General features: G+C 43.3%; 1 pseudogene; it reads left to right on the top strand.

Moving 5' to 3' along the window:
* The first annotated feature begins 1,165 nt into the window (after nucleotides 1-1,165).
* LOC139063453 (uncharacterized) lies at nucleotides 1,166-3,149 on the top strand (annotated as a pseudogene).
* The last annotated feature ends 18,572 nt before the right edge of the window (nucleotides 3,150-21,721 follow it).

The following is a 21,721-nucleotide window of genomic DNA, read 5'->3' as shown; positions in this document are numbered from 1 at the left end:
TTTGGATCTGCATGTGTTAAACAAGTATCTGCGCATGTACAGGTTCAAAATGCTAACACTCAAACAGCTACTGGATACAGTCAGTCCCGGAGATTGGTTTACTACAACTGATCTCACAGATGCTTATTTCCATGTGGGAATCCACCGCAATCACAGGCGGTTCCTGCGCTTTGCTTTTGAAGGGAAGGCCTACGAGTACATGGTTCTGCCTTTTGGGTTAGCTCTAGCTCCCCACACCATTTCGAAATGTGTGGAAGCCGCACTAGCCCCCCTCAGGGACGAGGGCATTCGGATCCTCGCTAACCTAGACAACTGGGCTCTAGTAGCGAGTTCCCAAACACAGGCAGAAGCTCACACTGCACACTGCACGGGTACTTTCCCACGTTCAAGCCCTGGGGCGACGGTGGCACAGGAGTTAAGTGCTCGCCCCGTAATCGGAAGGTTGCTGGTTCGAGTCCCGCTCAGTCTGTCGCTGTTGTTGTGTCCTTGGGCAAGACACTTAACCCACGTTGCCTGCTGGTGGTGGTCGGAGGGACTGGTGGCGCCAGTGCTCGGCAGCCTCGCCTCTGTCAGTGCGCCCCAGGGCAGCTGTGGCTACATTGTAGCTCATCCCCACCAGTGTGTGAATGGGTGAATGACTGATTGTGTTGTAAAGCGCCTTGGGGGGTTCTAGGACTCTAGAAGGCGCTATATCAAATACAGGCCATTTACCATTTTCTGTGAACTACAGAAAGAGTTCTCTAGTTCTGAGTCAGAGTTTCTCCTTCCTCGGGCTGGAAATTTGCTCTCGGTCAAGCAGAGCGCGTCTCTCAGACCAGCGAATAGCCGCGCTATGCAGTTGCTTAGCGCGCTTTCAGCTGGGAGCCAGACTGACACTTAGCAAAGCTCTACAGCTGCTGGGGATGATGGCTTCCTCCATAGCCGTGGTGCCTCTCGGACTGTTAAAATGCGACATTTCCAGTGTTGGGTCCGCTCTCATCTTCTCCATCCTTCACGTGATCTCCGCCGGAGGTTGACGGTCACCAGAGCCTGCATGGTAGCTCTCCACCCATGGAGAGAACCAGGGCTGTTCTGCCAGGAGGGTGTCAGGACGCATTGTGGTGACCACAGACACTTCCCTCAAAGGCTGGGGGGGCTCTTTGTGGGGGTTTAGTGGTGAGGGGGTATGGTCCTCGACCCAGTCAAGGTTCCCCATCAACTTTCTGGAACTGTTTACCGTGTTTCTGGCCCTGAAACACTTCAGTCATCACCAGAGAGGACAACATGTGCTGGTGCACACAGACAACACAACTGTGGTGTCATATGTAAACAGACAGGGTGGAACACGCTCTCTTCCTCTACTAAATCTGAACCACACATTGCTGCACTGGTGCAATCTGAATCTCCTGTCTCTCAGAGCAGCTTATGTCCCCGGGTACCTCAACCACTGGGCAGACTTGCTCTCCAGGGGCGGACCTCTGTCAAAGGAATGGAGGCTCCAACCCGAGGTGGTATCCCAGATCTGGCTGAGGTTCGGCAGGACAGTAGTGGATCTGCTTGCATCAAGTGCAAACACATGCTGTCCCCTGTTCTTTTCCCTGATGGATCAGACTGCTCCAATGGGATCAGATGCTCTGGCGCACCCTTGGCCCAGCGTTCTCCTCTACGCTTTTCCGTCGGTGGAACTGATTCCAGCAGTACTGAAGAAAGTGCGCACGTCGAGCACGTCTCTGATTTTGGTGGCCCCTCATTGGCCCACAAAATCTTGGTACCCGGAGATCATCAGTCTGATGATAGCCCCCCCCCCCCCCCCCCCCCCCCCCCATGGACGCTCCCCATCAGACAGGACCTTCTGTCACAGGCACAAAGGGAAGTGCTGCACCCTCGCCCACATCTGTGGAAGCTGCAGGCCTGCCTACTGAAAGGTCCAACTTGTTAGCTAAAGGTCTTCCCCCAGCTGTGGTGAATACTATTCAGAGTGCAAGAGCATGCTCCACTAGGGGTTTATGCCCATAAGTGGAAGGCGTTTGAAGTGCGGTGTCTAAGCAGGTCAGCAGTTCCCTCACAGAGCTCCATTGTGGACATTCTGTCGTTTCTACAGGATCTGCTGGACAAGGGCTTGTCATTCTCCACTTTAAAGGTCTACCTGGCAGCCATTTCGGCTTGCCATGAATCTTTTAACCCTCCCACTGTCTTATGGGTGATTCTGCGAAGAAAGTTGACCATTGAGCAGGACTGATGGTTTATCCCTTGAGGTCCACGAGGCAGGGGTGAGGTGCTGCTCACTCCTTATCCCTGCCACATGGACCCAAGGGATAAACCATCAACCTTGCTCAATGGTCAACTTTCCTCGTGGGGTCACACCCATTAGGACAGTGGGAGGGTTAATGGAGTTCTCCTGGCACTCACCCTTTAGCCGTTCCGTTCATGAAAGGGGTTTGCAGACTGAAACCCGTTATTAGATCTTCTGACCCTTCTTGGGACCTTGCTTTGGTGCTGGAGGCCCTGTGTGGTCCCTCATTTGAGCCTATTGAATCGATCAGGATGAAACTTCTGTCTTATAAGACAGCTCTGCTCTTAGCCCTTGTGTCGGCTAAAAGGGTGGGAGACCTTCATGCTCTTTCAGTTCACCCTTCCTGTCTGAAAATTTCATCAGATGGAGTTAGGGTCACTCTGCATCCGAAATGCTGTGTATTTGTCTAGGTCATCCCGCTCAACTACGATTCCATGACCATAGAGCTGTCGGGCTTCAATAGTCCTCCTTTTGCCTCTGAGGAGCAGAGGAGACTGCATTGTCTGTGCCTGGTTCGTGCTCTGCAGGCTTATATAAATCGCACTTGGAGTATCAGAAAAACAGACCAACTGTTTGTGTGTTTTACCAAACCCTCCATGGATAAAGCTTGGTCAAAGCAAAGACTTTCTCATTGGATTGTGGAGGCCATTTCATCACTTGCATCACTGGCTCCCAGCTTCCCCTAGGAGTCAGGGCACACTCTACTAGAGGTGTGGCTGCTTCTTGGGCACTGTTTAAAGGTGTTTCAGTAGGTGACATTTGCTCAGCTGCAAGCTGGGCTACACCCCACACCTTTGTAAGGTTTTACCGCTTGGATGTTTTGGCCCCTTCGGTGGCCCATGCAGTTCTCTCTGCTGGGTCTGACTTGTCATCTTAGGTTGCAATCTCAGGCCATGTTTGATAGCTGCTCATGGGCCATTTCGATAAGTCCCACAGTACCTTTGTTGTACCGCGTGAATCGACTGAAAGGGAATGTTAGGTTATATAACATATAACCACTGTTCCCTGAAGGAGAGGAATGAGGTACAACGCAGGGCTGCCCCATTTCACAGCCCAGCTTGGTGAAGAGCGGCTATCGAACTGAGCAATGACAGTGACGCGGTTGCTTATAAGTGGAGGACAGGGCCTCCACGCAGCGTCACTTTCATTTGCCTTACAGGCGTGATTAAATGTGTCTTCAGCCAGGCCACATGAGGGCGTGATGTCCCATAGTACCTTCGTTGTACCTCGTTTTCTCCTCCAGGGAACAGTGGTTGTATGCATAACCTAACGTTTCTGAAGTCCCATCATCATTTTCCTGCTCTTACGTCACTGGAAAATTCGCCCGATCCCCTCTGAGTGGAGAGAAGAGCTCGTCTCTGGAGCTTGAGAAGATCAAGTTCACCTCATTATTAACCTACACACCCCCATCTGACCTTTTCAGCTCCCACCCACTAGGCTGCAACATGTGCATCTGATTGTGGGAGGATTCATTGACCTCCTTTTTACCCCTCGCTTGGAGCTCCACTGCTGATTTATGAGCCTAACAGATTGGTCCCAAGTGACTCCCATGCTTTGCAAAATATGACACTTGATTAAAGGCTGGCACAGGTGTCTCCATGATGACTGCACAGTTCAAATTATTGAAGACAGAAGTTTTAAACTTTGGAGAGCAGAGATTCCCCAATTTCACAAATGATTATCAATTCAAGAACCTTTTGTGGATTTTTTTTGTTTCCAACATGGAACCAGCTGTAAATTTTACCACCTCTGTGCAAAGGAGAGCAAATATAATCAAATAGATTATGATGAGCCATCTAATCACTTGGGTATGCATTTTTGAAATACATCAGTTTTCAGCTATGTTTTATTAGAAAAAGGAGTTTTAGGTGATAAAAGCACATTATTGGAACACCTAGACCACGAAAGTCTGCATCTCTGTGTTAGTGATGCATCCTCTGACCTTTAATGACAAAAGTTTGCTAAGCTACAAACATCTAAAAACATGTTATATATGTGAGGAAGTTTGAACAAAGAGTAAATGATTACCTTAATAGTATACCTTTTGCATTGTTTTCAGCACATTGTAATTTTACTGCTATTGACCCAAATGAATGATAGAACAAATATGAGCTATAAAAACTATGTTCATAGTTTTTTTCAAGTGGTGGACTTTGAAGGGTTAGAGAGATACTATGCAACTTTTTCATGATTTTAAAAGAAAGAAATAAAGCAAAATTTTATATAGTGCCTCTCAAGATAAAAGTCACAAGAACAAAAAATAAATAAATAAAAAATTACGATAAAAATGTGGGTAAAGGAAAAGAGAAAATAAACAAGAAATAGGAAAATCAGTGAATCCCAGGAAAGGCGGAATTGGTAAAATAAGCAGAATAAAAATAGGGTGGTGATGAAGATCCCACCAAAGCCTGAACAGGTGAGTCTTCAGCTGCTTTATAAAGGAGACCACTGAGTCCACTGCTCTCAGGCTCAGGAGGAGAGAGGTCCAGAGTCTGGGGGCCACAGCAGCAAATTATCTGTCACATTTGGTCTTTAGTCTGGTGCGCTGCACAACCATTAGACTTTGATCACTGGACCTCAGGGACCTGCTGGAGGTGTAGGGACTAAGAAGATCACCAATGTATGTTTATGTTTATGTATTTAGCAGACGCTTTTGTCCAAAGCGACTTACTAGTGATAATCGGCATGTTGCCCTCGAGGCTAACAACAACAACAACAACTTGACATCAATCATGGAGAGGAGGGAACAAAGGATGGGACGGTGGGGGACGAGGGATGGGTGCAGGGAGGGAGCTAGTTTAGAAGATACTCTCTGAAGAGCAGGGTCTTCAGGAGTTTCTTGAAAATTCAAAAGGAAGCCACAGTTCTAGTAGTGCTTGGAAGGTCATTCCACATTTGTGGAATGATGCACGAGAAGAGTCTGGATTGTCCTGAGCGTGGTGTAGGCACTGCTAGCCGACGATTCTGTGATGACCGGAGTGGCCGGGCCGGGACGTAAGCCTTTGCAAGAGGAGTCAGGTAGATGGGTCCTAGTACAGAGCACTGGGGGACTCCTGTGGCAAGATGGTGCACGGTAGAGGATTGTCCAAGCCATGGACGTAATTTTCACTTTAGAAGTGGGGGGGACACAGGGGTGGGGGGTATCTTTACAGTATGTTCTAATGGAAAACCAGCTTCAGCACAAACGGTTGTTTTCTGCTTGGTCCTAGAGCTCAACCAGTGTCAATTTAATATAGTGTAATATTGTTTTTGGATGGTAAAAAGTGCAGGGGTCAAAACTTGACTTTGGAAAAAGTGGGGGGGACATGTCCCCCCTGTCCCCCCCCAAAATTACGTCCATGGTCCAAGCCAAGACACACTGAATGATCGTCCTGTGAGGTACGATTCAAACCAGGCATGTGCTTTCTCTGTGATGCCCATGCTAGAGAGTGTGGACAAAAGGAAGCCATGTAAGATGGTGCTTGTCCATGTAAGTCCCTATAGACCAGAACCAAGATGTAGAAATGAACCCTGAAGTTGACTGGCAGCCAGTGAAGCTGGAGGAGAAGCGGGGTGATGTGGGTGTGTTTGGAGGACTTGGTCAGAAGCCGAGCACAGGCATTCTGAACCACCTGTAGACGGTTCAGGGAGGTTCTGCTCAGACACGTAAAAAGAGAGTTACAGTAGTCTAAGCGTGAGGAGATGAAGGTGTGAATAACTGTCTCAAGTTCAGAGCAGGACAGAATGGAACTCTGCTTAGCAATGTTCCTGAGATGGAAGAAGGAAGGGCGAACAAGAGAACTGACATGAGAATCCAGGGTGAGAGCTGGGTCAAAGGTCACACCAAGATTCCTGACAGAGGGTTTGGTGTGAGAAGCAAGCTGACCAAGATAGTCTCTGACTTTGGGAACCAGCTTGTCTGGGGCACAGATGAGGATCTCAGTCTTATCTTCATTCAGCTGAAGAAAGCTCCCAGCCATCCAGGTTTTAATAGAGTCTAAGCTGGTGTGTAACAACTGCCGCTTAGACATCACATGGGGTTTAAAGGAAATGTACAGTTGGATTTCATCTGCATAAAGAATATCACACTTGCAACTTTAGAGTGCTGGTCCAGTGACTGTTGTTGGAGGGAATTGTAGAGAGGGGTGGAGCTGATATGTCAGCACTGCACGGTTGCTTCCAGCACATTTCCTGCATGTTTTAGATTTTGCTTATTTGTTTGATTTAGTGATGAATCACTCCTGTAGACACTAATGAAGGCTGTGGAGACATTTCAGCTGTTATTTTAAGATGTAAAAGGATGAGAGGGGATACGTTTCCCCTTCAGTTTAACCACAGTGAATTAATAATGGACACTAGGCAGTGCTAAAAGCAAGCAAAACTGAAAAGTGTGCCATAAAGTGCACAAAGTGAAATTCATACTTTTCTATTTGGGATTCTAAGGCAAGAAACTAAAGAGAAAACAAGCATGTTTAATTATGTTTGGGTGATGAATGTAGCATGAATGTAGTGACATATGCTACCCAACAGATTGCAAATGGCTGTGTATCTAGTTGTGTAATGAAGTTGCAGAATTAAACAACCATTATAAAAATTAAATGTATATATTAAAAAAAACTGCATGATTCAATTATAGTAATAAATGCTGCTTGACTTCCCCCCTCGTTGATGCTTTTGTTCAGGCCTTTTATTGCATAATAATTGTTCAAATTAGAAACATTTTCCTGAGTTCCAACAAGTGTATTTACACATTGTGTTGTTTCAAATTCCTGATAAATCAATAAAGTGAACAAATATTTGCTTTTACTGTGAGATTTTATGTGACTTTAAACAATCACAGGACAGACTTGTGCCTTCTGACAAAAACAGCAGCCACTTATCTCAAAGGTTCCATTTTTGTATCTGTTTGGCCTTCACACTCACCTATGATGCAAACACATTTCATTTTTCATATTCTAAACAAACAGCAGACATGTCTAAAAGTCATGCTGGAGAACTGCAGAGAAGACACAAAACAGAAGGACACTGGGCCGACAGTTTCATAGAAGAATAAATATGCAGAGAGAACAAAAAACACTGAGGTGCTGCACACAACACACACACACACACACACACACACACACACACACACACACACACACACACACACACACACACACACACACACACACACACACACACACACACACACACACACACACACACACACACACACACACACACAGGCACATGCAGAGTGGTGAGCTTCTCTATTTTTCACTCTCTTTGTCATCCAGTCTCAGTGCTAGCTGGAGTGCTGGCATGCACTCGGGCTGGGAGATGTTCTAAGACCTCTTCTCACTTTGTGCCAGCTCTGCTATACCCTAGTGGGTGTGCGTTTAAGTTTCCCCATCTGCTTCTGTTCACATTATCTAGCTCCAGGGCAGGCACCTTGCCTAAAATACACACTTGCACTTGCACACACACACACGCACCCAGAGAGTTTTATCTTTGTGCTGATGACGCAGTTTTAGAGTTGTGTGAAGCCCACACACACGGCTTAGCAGGGGTGGTTTATTTTTTTTATCGTTACCTGCCTTTTCTTTTTCTCGACAGAATAGGCTAAATCAAGAGGAAGTGCTGGCCTCTGGAGAGCGGAGGCCGCTAACTTCCTCAGAGCGGTGTGATCATTGGCTGCTCAACCCTGGAGGTTAAATCAGTTCACAGGAGGCAGAGGAGCAAACGTCACAGGAGGTTCGGGCTCTGAGCGAGGGGCCGAGCTTACATCAGAGCCGCTCCTGTTTGAAATACCTCCTCAGTTAGATCAGCGGTGACTTTCTAGGTAGGTCTGAGACAGAAAAAAAGCCACAGAGGTTTCAGTTTAATAAAGATCAGCGATGATGAGCTGGGGAAATAAAGGAGTGTGTAATAAACGAAAATCTGTGTAAATGCCCAAAGTGATTTCTGAGCTTTAAATTGAAGCCCGACATAGAAAACTGTGAAAGGGTTGCAGTAAAATAGCGCTAGAGTCCCTTTACCCCTCCGGAAGTGATGTGGCTTTTGCTTTTCTTCACTATGACAGGTGCCATAAAAAGCTGATTGAGCTGTCTGCTGAAGAGGTCAGGGGTCAAACTCATCCTGTCAGAGGGAGGCTGCTGGTGAGCCACGGGGAAGGGCCAAGGGGCAGTGACCTGTTGATGGTGCGGGGTGTGATAGACTATGAGGGAGGCTGTGGGGTCTGGCTCCCGTGAACCATGAAGAAAATCAGCGCTGACATGAGGTGACTCCGGGTGGCCGGGCGCTTCTGTCACCACCTGACGCTCCTTTCAAAACTCGGAGGAAGAAGAAAAACAGAAAACAGAAATAGTGAGAATAAAGGAGCAAAATGAATGTGTCCAGCAGGGGGCTGTTATTTATTTATTTTCCAAAAATGTTTCAGATCAAAGTTAAGCAGACATCAGTCAGAGTTATTTAAAACTACATCAGAAGGTGTTAAAATAAAAGCAGCGTGAGGTACCTGGCACAATCAGAATTATGTAACAAACAACAAAAAATAGGTTCATGTAACAACTACCGGTCCATTTCTGGAAGCAGCGTCTCGACAAATCTATGCACTCACGCTGTTTTTCACCCCGACTAACAAAACCTCGAGGGCAAAGGGCAACAAGCTGCTGAGCACCATCGGCGACGACGTGAATCCATGAGAAACAGACCCTGACAGCAAACACAACACCGTTTCCTGTTTCAAAAGAAAGACCTTCACGCGCTTCATTTTCATGTTTCCTTTGAGCTCCTCGTCCACGCCTCCGTGCTTCATGGTCAACGTGATGTTCAACATGCCCTCCCTCTCTTCCTCAGCTACCTTCTTGCTTTATATCAACTCATCTTTTTTACTTTTTCATATCTGCGTTTTGGGTGCTCCTTTCTTCCGCCTTGATTTTTGTCGTTATGGACTTGACCTCCGCGGGCCGCGTTCCCCCTCTGAAGTGAAAGCTGGCAAAAGCCTTGAAAACAGACCTTTAAATTAAACGAGGGAGAACACAGATTGTTGTATAATTCATCTCGACGCCCCGCCGAGGATCCTCTGTGCAGCAGCCGTACTGTCTAGATTAGAATTTCCTTTTGTTGCCGCCTGTTTGTGTAATACACAATGTGGATCCTGCCAGGGCCCAGTAAATTACCTCTTTAAACATTCATTTGCTTTAACCAAGAGGAAAAGGGGGGATGGGGTGGAGGAAGAAACCTCTTGATTTCACATACAATGAATAAGTTAATAAAAAGATTTTTCTTTACCCCCTCTCCTGTGCATGCATATTTTCCCCTCCACACTTGAAATCATCCTTAGCAAATCAAAAAGTAAGAGAGAGGAAGAGAAAGGGAGGGAGGGAGGAAGAAAGACAGAAAACTAGAGTGAGACAGAGAATGTCTGCGTATGCAAAAGTACAACAGAAAAAAAGAGAAAAGAAAAGGAGGAGAGGAGTGAAGCCGATTGGAGAGGAGAGAGGAAGAACCAGATGAGCTCCTGGAATGATGTGCCTCACAGTCCCCGCTTGCGTATCCCAAAATACCTGGTGCTGGAAATGTGAAAGCCAGGCGCACGACGGACGCCGTTCCCCAGAGAGGCTCCGCTGGTATCATTAGCGAGGGAAACGACGGGCTCAAGTGGCGTACAAACTTCAGCAAAACGTCAAGCGAGAGAAATCTGCACGCATTGCGCCTCTTTTTTTTCCCCTCCTCTGTTTCCCCCCTTTTTTCTCACTACCCCCCACCCCCCTTTGCTTTTTTCTTTCTTTGTGTTGTGTTTCAGACACGACACCACTCTTCTACCAAATTAATATTTCTCAAAATAAAAGGCAGGACAACTTTAAACTAGCGAGTGAAGAAAGGAGAGGGAAGAAAAGAGAAGAGACGGGGAAGACAGAGAGGGAGAATTTGGTTCAGTTTGCACGCTTCCTGTGAAGTTGAGTCTCTGCCTTCCCGCTCCTCACATTTTGAGGTCTGTGGTTTTGTCATCTGCGTCTTGGAGTCAGCTCCGTCTATCTGATGAGGTCGTCACAACTCCTTATGAATACCAAATGAAGAAACGCGGAGAGCATCTCTGCTTGTTGGGGGCCGTTTCTAGATCCGCATTTGTACGATAAGCACAAATCCTCCTCGACCTGGACAAAGTGTTGGATCACTTCCAGACTGATTCTGCACAAAAATGGCAGCTTAGCTCTTAATTGCATTCACTTTGAGTAGCTTCTGCAGTGTTTGCAGTTATTGTTTTCCACTTTCTTCGGCAGGAACTTAACAGAGTTAATCCTGCTAAATCAAAGTTGTTGTGTGAGACACTCACAGGTACTAACACATTCAGAGCAGTCAAGTCACTAACAATTGGCTCCTAGATGGGATGCTGGTGGTTCTTCTTTCCCAGAACCGCTGTGATGGCAAGGCTACAGTGCACAACAGTAATCAGAAGGGACAGCGAGCACCATTTGACAACTGGTTGGTAAGCGGAGCCAAATGTGTCTTTTCTATGTGGTGCAGACTGACGCAGACGTAATTACAACTTAGATCTGAGTAAACAAACAGCTGCAGCCTGGCGGCCCCTGAAGGAGCTGTTTGGGGCCGCTGCTGCTTCTCCTGCTGCTGCTGGAGATGTGCTCTCGCTCTGCTGCAGCCTCAGAGCACAATCTGACGCATTCTATATTCACACAGAGCACAACAGCTAACCCTGTCATCATGCAAGCTCTGCATAATTCCTAATGACAGCTCTAGAATATGGATAAACATACATAATACATACGTCCACACACACAATGTGTAATTTGAACTTTTCTACCCTATAGAACTGGGAAAAAAAACGGAAAAGGGCGGAAGTGCAAATGTCGAACAAACCAACCATCAGACATTTACTTTAATTAGAGTTTTAAAAAAACCAATCAAAGATCCACTGAGACGCACCAAAACCGCACGGGTGGTGCTAAACTCGGAGTGTGGTGGGCCAGTCACCACCTTTACTATTTCAGCACAGTGGAGCAGAAGAGGAGCCGAGGCTGAGTCTAAACAAACCCATTCTCTTCTGTACCATTAAACTATAACTGAAGGCAACTTCTGCAAGTGTTATCAAACACCAAAACAACAACCAATATTAAAACTAACAATCTGAGACGTTAGTGGTTCTTAGAGCTGGGGCCCGGACCCACAGTAAGATACCCACAACCTATCGTTGTTAATACCATAATTGTTTAAACAGTTACAATAAATGGTTAGAAATACTAGGTGTTGTTATTACATCACTGCTTAATTGTATTGCCAGTGTTTAGATTTCTTTCCAGTGAAGGCTGGGTTCACGGGTCAACACTGTTGTAGTTTAGTGGGTCAGAAGGAGAGAAGGTTAAGAACCGCTGATCACACTCTTTTGTACATTTGCTCTTTGTGCAACTTCATAATCCATGACTTTGTTCTTTTTTTACATGTCAGCTTCAGGGTAAACAACAATATTTTACTGCGCTGTGTAAAAGAAAAAAAGAACAAAATAATGGATTACTGATCCTAATTTAGTTTTACTTGTCATAATCTATTAGTTCAGCTTTAAAAATCAGTTTGGCATTTGAATTATTTGGTTAGTAGGATATTAGACTTTCCTTGCATTAAATGCATCTCATAGTGTTTCACAATTCAATCAGAGTCTGACAGAAGTGAGGCTGCCATTTTGCTCCACCAGCACAGGCAAGTAAAGTGGAGTGTCTTGCCCAAAGACACAGCAACAAAATACCCTTGGTGAGAGCTGGAATCAAACCCACAATCCTCCGATCATGAGGCAACCCTCTCTGGCTCCTGAGCTTCTGCTTTCCCCGATAAATCTTAGCTTCATTTCACAATAAAATCTATGTTTTTCTCTTGGATCACCACAGTTTGATACTACATGCACTAATATGTGTGTGTGAATTCACGAGCTGCTGTTAAGAGCATCTATGATGGGTTAAGGCTCAGTTGTTGCGTACACATAACATTTTAAAATTAAATAAAAATTATTAATAAAATAACAAATATTAGTCATGTCTTTCAAATGGACCAAGAGATTCTTTAAATGTAGAATATGTAAGAATTGCACAGTGAAATAACCACATAAACAGGCCAACGTTACATTGAAACAGATTCCATTCTCAGCTTGGGGGGTTGTCAGTTTTCCTCCTTTCAAAATGGCCAAAGAGAGATGTAGTCTTTCTTTACAATCTGTGAGCATGCAGGATTCACGAGGCTGTGCTTCAGCGCTAGCATTTGTAATTTGACACTGGTCTGCAAAAAGCAGCAGTGTTTTGTAAAGATCCTAAGCCAGAGAGGCTAGAGGCTAACGTTGAGCTAGCTATGCTATGGTGCATTAGAAACAAATAGTTGGCAAAAAATATCAATCTACTTTTGTTATTTACAAACAACTTAATATTACAGTGAAATGTATTTAGCTATTTATACACTTATGGGAGTGAGAAAGTGACTAATGTGTTTCAAAAAATGGCTGCAGTAACTAAATTTGACCACACAATGTCATTCTTACTTCATTATTACATCATTATTACATCATGCACCTTTAGGCACCTGTTTAAATCAAGGCCCAGTTTACCCAGTGGGATTTTAAAATTGTTGGATGATTTTCTGCAAGACCACACATGTGACTATATAAAAAACTCTCAGATATACCAGTTTTGGTCAGTGTGTGGTATGCAACAACAAGGCAAAAACTACACACATACAGATTTCACTCATGAACATTCTCTGGTCAGACGGGAAATCTCACAAGATCAAATGTGCCTTTGGAATAAACAAACATGGTGGAGAAGGAGCGTGCTGCGTGATTCCATCACCTCGCTGTGGCTACACGTCACATTCAACATACAGCACGTTCGTTTGTCCCCAAAAACCGGACCAAGACAACCCAATATTTAACATTTAAAATCAGAGCATTCCCTCCGTCCATTTGAGTGGACTAGAATACTCATAACACACCACACATGGCAGGAATATCTGATAAAATTATCTTTAGAGCTGTTTTGGTGATCGGGTGCTGTGGGTCAAAAATCAACACGATTATCCTGCTATGTGAACCGGATCTCAGCTAAACCAAACATTTATATTGCAATAAGCAGCTCAGCTACCTGACAAATTAGGAATTAGGCCTATCATGAAATAGTACTTATCACCCAGCACAATGCCAGAGTTTCACAATAAGATGGTCTGATGCAGATAAATGGGGCAGCAGTGGCTCAGAAGGTGGAGCAGGTATCTGCACGATCGGAGGATTGTGGGATCGATTCCTGCTCCACCAGGGGTATTCTTCTGATGTGTCCTTGGGCAAGACACTTCACCCAACTTGCTTGTGTTGGTGGTGGTCAGATGGGCCACCATCACACAGGCAAGTTGCACACACAGAAGGCTAGCTTACCATCACCATAGTGTGTGCATTAACAATGGAAAGTGCTTTAAGTGCCTAAAACAGCACTATAAAAATCAAATAAATTATTATTATTATCACTTTTAATAAAAATGATAGTTATAGTTGATTTGGTCCAGTCCCCAAAAAGTAATATACCATGCACAATCTCAAACAAAACCAAAATAATCTTACATGATCAGGAGAGTGTACAAACAAATGTACGCACGCACGCACGCACACACACACACACACACACACACACACACACACACACACACACACACACACACACACACACACACACACACACACACAAATTATTGCATTACTGCAGATGTGAACTCATAATTTGACTCAATCACTTACTTTTTCTTAATTCAGAAACTTTGATTTGGAGCAACTGATCAACACTGCAGGAAATGTTCCTTCCACAACAAATGCAGAGAACCACAAAGAAAATAAATTCATAATGATGTTTAGGTGACCCATCTCCATTGAACTAAGCAAAAACAAGTCTACAAGCTATGGGCTATACTAATAATAGTAATAGTAATGAAACAAGTCTTTATTTTAAAGGCATTACATAAGTCTAAAAACTTTGGTGCGGCAGCACAGAGAGTAGAAGGTCACCACCTTTGTTCTGACAGTATCACAGCATTCCCATGCAGATACAGTAGGCAGCGATGGAGGTCTTAGAGCAGCTAATGTGCTGATAACACATTACATTAGAAGGCTTCAGCTCTTTGAAACGCTGTCGGAACGAGGTGTGGGAATCCAATCCATTAGATAAGCCAACAGTAATAGGTATCTCATATCAAAGGGATATAGTTTAAACTGCAAGGGCTCCGGATGCGCTCATTGCTGTTTTATTGTTTTAAGTGGGGCTTTATGCACAGGAGGGGATATCAACACACCAGCAAAACCCTTGAAACACCAGTGGGCTTTCAGTGACATCAAATGTGTCTATTAACCAACCTCTTGACAAGCCAAGGTGATTCATCTCTGGTGTGTGTGTGTGTGTGTGTGTGTGTGTGTGTGTGTGTGTGTGTGTGTGTGTGTGTGTGTGTGTGTGTGTGTGTGTGTGTGTGTGTGCTTGAAATCCAGATCCTGATTTCAGTGTTGAAAAATGAATATTTATTGTTGTAGCTGCTCTTTGTTTAATTATTTATTTTTACATTGTTCCCAAAAATCTTCAACAAAATAATGGCATCAAAAGTCAAACTCCAAAAGGACAAAACTCTAATTTATTCCACTCAGGAAGATGAGACTTGAAGTTTGTGTGATTAAATCCTCACAATCTCTTTGTGTGTGTGTAGCGTAAAGTGTGTAAAGGCAGAAAGAAAGCTAGCTGTCGTACACTGACAGCTCACCAGATTCCTGAAGCTTGCTGGATAAAATTCAACGCCATTCTGAAAAACAACTAGAGGCCCTAAAATCAAAGTCCCCCTTCAGCTCAATCACTCCGACTGCCTCTCGCAAACACTAATAATCACTTTCCTCCCTTCCTTTTTTCTCCCCCGTGTGAAACATCGTATTGCCTTTGATTGGGCTGTTTAAATGATTAGCACACCACCTCCACGGAGACGACTGGCGGTGGCACCGGAGAGAAGGCGAGCAAACACCTCCTGCTGAGTTCTGCAATGAAAGCTGTAGAAACGAGGCATGGACCCCCCCCCCACCCCCCCACCCCCACATCCACACCCCCTTCTTCTTTCTCACATCACAGAGAAGATGGCGTCCAATAAACACTCCCAATGGCCACAGCTCTCCTGCATAGTTTGTCGAGTGTAGTTACATGTTTTCACTTAGATTTCTGTTCCCTGGAGGGTTGTTTTCTAAAGGCAGCGCCAGGCGGGGGCAGCTTGTTTTGTTGTGTGGCTACTAGTGTAATACAAATCTGGGTGCACACACGGTGTCATGTTTGCTAGCTAAGAATAGTCTATGATTCCACATGTGTCCAAAGAATGGACCAGGATGAGACAAGTGAGGCTCAGTTTTCATTTGGGGAAAAATGTGACTTTCTCTGGAGTTTATGTTACCCAGAATTCCCTGCACTGGTGAACAACCTCTGCATGGAGGATGCAGGTTTGATCCTACGGCTGCTCAGTTATGAGTGGAAAAAAAGCAACATTATTTACTTTTAATACTCACTGAACATTTATTTACCTTCAGCTCAGCATGTAGAGTGGGTTGTGCAGTCACCGGAATGCTGTGGGATCATTTAGAGTTTCCTAAGGAGATATTTTCTGATAAGTCTAAATAAGTGGTATCTAAATTGTGACACGTGGGCCATCTGTGGCCCTTGTTCTGTCTGCAACACAAGGATGGTATAACTGGCCTGTAGCTAATGCTTGAAAACCTTTTTAGGGCAATAAATGTAGTAATGTAGGGCCTATGCATTAAAGTAAATAAAATTGTTTTCAAAATGGAAATGCCTAACGCGTGCTGTCTATAGAGCATCTCAGGAATGGAGCATGCTACCCAACAGTATTAGAGAATTAAAAGGCGTGCATTCTTTTAAAGAAAATATTAAAATGATATTATAGCAGTGGTTCCACCTAAATGTGTTTATTGAAAGTTAGAACCCACAAGGTTCAAACACTAGGTTCTGTATGAATTGTTTGATTATTTAAAGCCATGGATGTAATGTTGATGTTGATGTTGTATGCTTTGTGAATTGGACCACAGGAAGATTAGTAACCACTTTGGTGGAAATTAATGGGGATCCTAATAAATAAACAAATAAAGAAACCAAAGGGGACCTAAACATCCCAGTTTTATTGCTGAGTTTAGAATAAAATCCACCCCACTGATCAAGAGAAAAACAAATACTTTTCATTTAATGCAGGGATGCCCTTTTGGTGCTTCACACCTTTTTACAACCACAAAGCACACACCTTTGTTATTTTAATGAACACATTGCATGTTTATGTTATTGCCGAGCAGGTAAAAATGTAACCACATTTAAATTAGAAATTTCTAACTTTTGTGGCATGTGAGTGTTTTTAGATTTTTGATCCACATGATTAAAAGTTTGTATTCAAATATCCACAGATTCACATTTTCAGAAGTGTTGTTGGTCTGCTTAGTGGTGACAAAAACCCACGAGACCAAACTGACTTTTATCACACTAGAATCTGCACGGACTACCTTAAAAGGCTTCAGATCATCTGTTTAGGAAAATAATCAAGGAAAGGTTTATATGAAACCCAGACATGAGTGTAAAATGTGCAGAAATCAATGACTAGAACTTCATCTTTACTTGAATGAACGTTCAATGCTGCACCTTCTGCACTATAGCTGCTCACCCTTTGCCTTGTTCCTGATTCTTAAATCTGATGTTAATTTCAGTATTTAATTATGTCCAAATGTACCTGTGTATTTTAATTGTATACTGTCACGTTGATTTTAACGTGCATGCTATTCTCGCTAATGGAAAGCACATTAAATTGACTCTGTACAAATAAATCTGCCTTGCCTTGTTTTATCACCACATGAGCATAAAATGGACATATGTATGTGCAATAAAAGCCGAGAAGAGCATCTGAAAGAGCCAACTTGAAATAAAGTTCTATTTGAGATTGATTTTCAGGACTTGATGCTTTTAAATAGAACTGAATGGAAACATATTACTGGATGCTGCACCAGGGTAATCATAATTAAAAAATAATGAAGATAGAATCAACATGCATTATTCTGTTTTCTTTGTTAAAGGAAAAAGTGAAGGTCACCAGGAAGGCAGGACACAAAAACAAGATGCTGCCAAAGCAGAATGTGACGAAACTGACCAATAATCATTTTTGTGAGCGTTTACAAACAGATTTGATTAACTGCCCAGCCCCAGTTGAATGTTTAACATCATTAGTTAAAAGAGGTGAGCTGGGATGACCGCTGGTATTCACTTCCTCTTGGTAAAGAAAACAAGCGACAATAAACAAAACACGGAGTGGATCCAAAAGCTCTGATTTGTTTCCCTCTTCTCTTGCTTTGAGAACACAACTTTAGTCTCAATACCCAGAGTACCAAATGAACAGCAGAGAGAGAGGCTTTGATGTGACAATCACTCCCAAGTTAATTTGTCTTCAGTCACGAGTTCTCAGGGCATCTAGTGAGCAATCAGCATTGAGACAAAGAAACACCAGAGGAAAAAATGTTTTCTGAATACTGTTTTTACTTTGATACGCTGGCTGATCGCTACCTAAAGGCTAGACTCTGCATCTGTCAGACTTTTGATGCAACAATCCTTCTCTGTGGCTCTTACTTCTGGACAGACATGTTTGGATAAGTCACTAAGGTTTGCTCTTCTGCAGCGGACAGCGATATTTTACCAGACAATGTGTTTCCTGTATATTTTACTCTTATTGCAGCTCCGTTTGTTTCTGATTGTAATGATTTTTTTTCCTTATTTGCACAAATAATTCTCTAAGTCATTGATGAAATAAACATGGTGAAAACAAACAAATGAAGTAATTGCATGTTGAAAAATAATATTTAAATTATTCTATTTAACTGTAACTCCTTTTTGTGGTTATAATGATCCATAAAAACGAGTAAAATCCAAATAGACATAGATTTTCCAGAAGCCACTCTAATACTGAAATCCCTGAATGCCATTAAAGTTCAGATATGAATCTAGATGGACCTAAATTATTAAAGTTTTCTTAAATATAATGTCCATTCTCAACACTTTTAGCTCATTATTGCAATTCACAAACTATCGTTATATTTCTGTTGCACAAAGGTCCTTTAAAGATGAATGAAAAGGCTTGTCTAATAATGCCCTTGCATGTGTGCAGCTGCAGACATTTGATCATAAAGCACATCCTCCCTCCCCACAATAACTTTAACAACAATTTCCAGAGCTGGTTAGGGTAGTTTTCTCTTTATGCTCTTAGAAATAAAGTCTCTCCTTTCCGTCTCTCCTGAGCAGAGCCGTTTCAAAGATCTGTGTGTTCCTTGTGCTCTTCTGCCACCCGGTGGCCACAGGGGAGAACAGGGAGAAATCTCCTAAAAGGGTCTGCTTGAAGAGACTGATTTGGCCTCATCTTTCATCAAAACGTTGTGATTTAATCTTAGGAGGTCCTTCGCCATCAGGCTGAAAAAGCAAAAAACAAATAAATAAAACTCCCTTCATGTCTTTGTCTGAGGCATGACAGGTGATTCTTCTTTAATGGCAAAGACAATTAACTTTCTTGCTGGTGAAAGCACAGTTTGCAGTGTGTGTGTGTGTGTGTGTGGGGGGGGGGGGGGTGGATTAGGAAGCCATGTCTGTTTACCAACGTCATCATTAAAGTGACGGCCAACTCCAGCACACAGTGGGTTCATCTGCATAATTGAATAACGTTAAGAGTTGCACCAAAGCCCATAATTTCAGACTGTGTGTGGACTCTGGAGACTCGTTTTTTCTTTTTTTTTCTTGCGGTACAAACGTCATCATTAGACCCCCTTAGCCCGGCAGATAACAAAGAGTTACCTCATTATTCACAAAAACATCTCTGCTAATGTCCCCCTTGCTTTGCCCGGTTCTCTTCTAATCTCCTTTGGCAAAAATGACTTCAGTTTCATGATGAGAACATGCAGGAAAGAAAAAAAAGTAGCTGAAAGAGGAACTCGAGCAGCTCTGGTGACATGGCCACTCTGTGTATGGGGATAGGCATGCCAAAATACAGAGAGAATAAAAAGAAAAGAAAGAGCGTTCTTCCTGGCAACATTCTTGCTTACATCTGTCACAGGCGTTGCTTGTTGTGTGAAGGTGTGTGTGTGTGTGTGTGTGTGTGTGTGTGGTTGTGTATGAGCTCCATCCGGCTGTGTACTCACCTTCTAATGCAAAGGAATACATATTCATGTTGTGCTAGAGCATGTGCATCAGTGCACAAATCCACAAAGGTGTTCATGTGATTCTATTTGAATATCTGGGTGCACACACACACACACACACACACACACACACACACACACACACACACACACACACACACACACACACTCACACACACACACTCACACACACACATCCAAGGCTTCCTTTGCTCATTTCCCACAATTATTCATGTTTGCAGAGCTGAACCATACATTTAAGAGCTTCCTCATTCACCCCATTTTTGTAAAATATATGTGTGTGTGTGTGTCCCAATGACAGCTGTAGCCTCTTCACCCCGAAGCCCTCTTCTCTACTTCCAGAAAACGCTCCTCCTGTTTGTCACAGAGGCTCTCGGCCTCTCGCTACAACCGTGTATCAGACCGCTGTGTGGAGGTGAAGAAGGTGCAGAAACAGTTTACACGTGCACATTCAACTCAAGAGCAGCCTCCTTTTCAAAGCTGGGCTAGGCATTTTTTTTAAGAAACCGATCATTAAAAGGCTTGAAATGCTCTAAAAATATCAAATACACGATGAAATAATTAGTTTCTTGTGCTCTTAAGAGAAGTGTTGGGATGGTGGTCCCTTCAAGGCATCACTCCTAAAGGAAGACTAGTGGATAAGGAGGGAGGCTGCACAGTGTTTCATGTTACAAACAAGGAAAATCTGGAGTTTAAATGAAAGAAAAAGGGAAGCACTGATCAGAGAAGGAGCTAGTACAAATGAAATTTTAAAAGAATGACAGATAACCATTTCTTTCACAGGTGATATATTTAACACGCACTTCTTACTAGTCTGTCAGAGTTTTGGTAACAGATATTTTCCAACGTCTCTTGCCAAAAAGACAGAAATTCAGTTTAGGCAATGTTAAGACAAAAGAAATCCTTCATAAAGTAAAAATAAGACTCAAAATCCTCCATGGGACAATGAGACAGCAGCAGTTACAGAAATCATCTTAGAATTAAACTCTAGTTTTAGGCTCCAAAATGCTCATTTCTACTGTCTGAGAATGTGATTTTAAAGTTTAAAAAGTGAGAAGATTCATGTAAATTTCCTCATAATTTGAGTGAAATAAATGCTGAAGACCAAGAATTTCCACTAATATGTTTTAGTAATTAAATACAATTACTTTATCAGGTGTGTGAGAAGCATATGTAGTCAATAGGAACCCTTTAACTAGCAAGTCAACCATGTTAGCCTTATAGCTTGGTGAACTAAAAAGAAAATGTACAGGCGAATCTGACTAACATGAGAAAATGTTGCTAAAGTCCATTTATGTCAATAATCCAACTTAGACTGAGAGACCATCTAAAGGCTCAGGAACCCTTTGCAGGTGTTCTGGGTTCATTAGCTGATTAGAGTGTGACACTTTGAGTCTGTGAGATTGTGAATGTGGGGTTTCTATAAGCTGTAAACCAGAATCATCACAGTTATAACAGATAAAGGCTGAAATATCTGGCTTTGCATGGAATGAGTCTATTTTAATAGTTTCACCTGGATTATGACATAAATGAAGTTTAGCACCATGTTCCAATTAAAAAAAAATGAAGACAGGCAATATTTAGAAATTATTATATATTTAGGGAATATATTACACCTCTTATTGATTTGAATGAAGAATAAAAAATTCACAATCTCAGTTTCGCTGCATTTTAATTGGTGTAGATTAAAGTATAAAACTTACAATAATTATTAATCACCAACTGAATGTTCAGAAACAACCCAGAAGTCTTCATCACACCGCTCAAATGAACGTTTTCATCCTGAAAAGTTCCTTTGGAGCTGCTGATCTGAACAGGATTTAAACCTGCAACTCAACCCTTTGTGTGGCTGGTGACCCGAGCCTGACCCACATCAGCATCACCGAACCCAGCACAGCCCCCACTGCCCGGTCTCCTTCCTCGCCAGTGTGAGATCCACCTCCTCCTCTGAAAAAAGGAGCAGACACGGCCTCCTCTCTCTACGAGTTGGAGAAAGCCTCGGTGCTTCTGCTGGGCCGATTGGGCCGGCTCAAAGCGCCAAACTAGATAGGATCTTTCTATTTGCCCAGCGGCTGGGCTGCCTCTCTATCAGCTGCTACCTCTGGAGGGGGTTTATCTGGCCTGCTGATAACAATGTTTACCCCTGCCTTCCTCCCCTTCCCTGACGGTTTGTTTACACTCGTAAATGGGAGTCGGTGCTGAGGCTGAGCAGCAAGAGTAGCAGCAGTCTGCAGTTT

This window comes from Nothobranchius furzeri, chromosome 16 (genome assembly GCF_043380555.1).
Source record: "Nothobranchius furzeri strain GRZ-AD chromosome 16, NfurGRZ-RIMD1, whole genome shotgun sequence".
NCBI classification, from domain to species: domain Eukaryota; kingdom Metazoa; phylum Chordata; class Actinopteri; order Cyprinodontiformes; family Nothobranchiidae; genus Nothobranchius; species Nothobranchius furzeri.
Note: the sequence above shows the minus strand (reverse complement) of the source record. Positions and strands in the feature narration are given on the sequence as shown.